Below are 2224 nucleotides of genomic sequence, written 5' to 3'. Positions count from 1 at the left end.
CGGTGAGCGGAACCTCCCCACAAACCACGACATATTTTAAGTTTTTATTCCGAACGGACCACCGTTTTTAACTCGTACTGGTCAATATTTTTAATTCAAACCATTTTTCCTTTCATCATCTCACAGAAATTTGTTCCACACATATAATACATGTACATAAATCATATTATCCATAGCACAAAAATCATCGGCCTATTCTTGTACAGAACTTTCAAGAACCCACATGAATACATGTACTTCCTGTACCATTTGTTTTGAACTTTGAAAGAAGCTATAACATCTGTTTCCCAAATGTGTACAGAATTTTAAGTTTCCAAGCATATACCATTTGTTCCTTTTTGTTGATGGGCACCTGCCCCTACTCCTGTGGACTGACAGTGCCACAAAGTGGAGCTGAAGGAGAGGGGATCATGAGCGGCGGCTGGGTGCACCGGGATTTGGCCGCTTTAGGGGATCCCAGCTACCACCAAGTCATCCTCGAGGAGCTTGTAGAGGCAGGGAAGTTGGTCACCGGCCATCTGGTGTAAGTTTGGACTACCAGGTGCACCGGGATTTGGCCGCTTTAGAGAAACAAGAAGTCCGAACAAACATAAATTATATAGGTTACAAAAATTAGACAACTACTAGTACCGAATTCAATAGCAGGAATGTTCAGACTGATGGTGTTATTATTTGTGTTTGTTTGTAAGCAAGGTTCTGGGGTTAAAAGAAACAAAAATGGAAGATTTTTTTATGTCGAGGCAGCAGGTCCGCCTTCTCAGTCGTGGTGCTCCGTCCACCTTCCTCCCCGCGCTCTGTCCGCCTTGCCCCCCATGCTCCGGCCGCTCCCTCCCACGCATGCCGGCCGACCGCATCCCTGCTTCCATCAGCTCCACCTCGACGGAGCAAAATTATCGCACAAAGTCGAACTTGCTGCTGTACCATCTTCACCAAGTTGAACTTGCAGTAGCCAGGGTATCCATAGTCGTTGGGAGTCGTCCAAGTCGAGCTATGGCCGCAGTCCAAGTGGAACTGCGACCACAATCTTCACCCAGCGTTGCACCCATTGAGCACCCAGACAGTGAGAGCGCCATCTCATTTTTCTTTGAACTTTTGCTTTTGTGTTGCATGCTCATTGATAGATTCCATGCAGCGGCCAAATCCTGGTGCTGCTCGTGAACTCCGCCTCCATCAGCTCCACTTTGCCGGAGCAATCAGTTCAGAACTTTTTGAGCCACCATTTTTTTGCAAATAGTACCTCTTCCTGTGCTTCTCTCCTTTTTCATCCCTGATTATGATTGAGCTTCCTGTGAGAGTGTCGTTGACGCATGCAGAGGACTACCATCAACGCTCAACTTGGACGGCTGCCAGCAACCATTGTGGACGGGCCGGTGGTGGTGTGGCACAACCAGAGGAGGTCGGTGGCTATGCGACACGTTGCCGGGATGACACATAAGAATTGAACTGAATGGATTTTAGATATAGAACTGAACCGAAAGAAGAAACTGGACATCACACACACATTTCTACATCAGGATTGACATAGTGTCCACATGAACTTACCTGAAGTTCAGAGATCAAGTGTAAGACATCATTTTGAAGAAGTGGCGCTGGTGGTTGGGAGATCAAGAAGAAGCACTGACTGGCTGCACAAAATAAAAAGATAAGAACAAAGTGAAGCACCACGGTCTGCGTACAAGCAGATGGAAGAAAATTTCCAAGGAGTGGTGGCCGCCAGATACATCATTTTTTAGTTAAAACAATGTATCTCTGTAGATAGCAGGAACAGAAACTCTTTTAGATAACTCAATCATATAGAATGAAGCAATATGAGATTGAAGAGTAAAGCAACAGGAGAATGCAATGCGAGTTTGTAAATCATGTAAAGAAAGAACAACTTGATTTCCCAAAAACCGTAGTATCCAACTAGTTCTCCACCTAAAGCTCAAACATGCCCTGCATGCTCAGCTAATTAACCACACATGTGACTGTTCTTTTGCACTACACCATATTGCACATTCACATTGGCCATGTATAAATGATTTTCTTCTAGGAATAACATCAAAAACAACAGAAAACTTAGCTTGGGAGATGGAGGAACATGAACGGGTCTGCTTCTCACCGCCGCAGCTGCAGAACATATTGATTTTTCAGTAGAAGAAAAAGAATTGATCTATATGTGATCCATCACAAAAAAAAGCATGCATGCATACATATATCACAAGTTTAGAACATCACAACTCAC

The 2224-nt window shown here is 44.4% G+C and overlaps 1 non-coding gene across 1 annotated transcript; it reads right to left on the bottom strand.

The window, feature by feature from the left end:
* Positions 1-1506: 1506 nt before the first annotated feature.
* LOC119283033 lies at positions 1507-1569 on the bottom strand. The gene has a single exon (XR_005138993.1). It is a non-coding gene; the product is annotated as a small nucleolar RNA snoR101 (small nucleolar RNA).
* Between the last annotated feature and the right edge of the window lie 655 nt (positions 1570-2224).

Source organism: Triticum dicoccoides, chromosome 3B (genome assembly GCF_002162155.2).
Source record: "Triticum dicoccoides isolate Atlit2015 ecotype Zavitan chromosome 3B, WEW_v2.0, whole genome shotgun sequence".
Lineage (NCBI taxonomy): Eukaryota > Viridiplantae > Streptophyta > Magnoliopsida > Poales > Poaceae > Triticum > Triticum dicoccoides.
The sequence above is the reverse complement of the archived record's forward strand: the minus strand, read 5'-3'. Positions and strand labels throughout refer to the sequence as shown.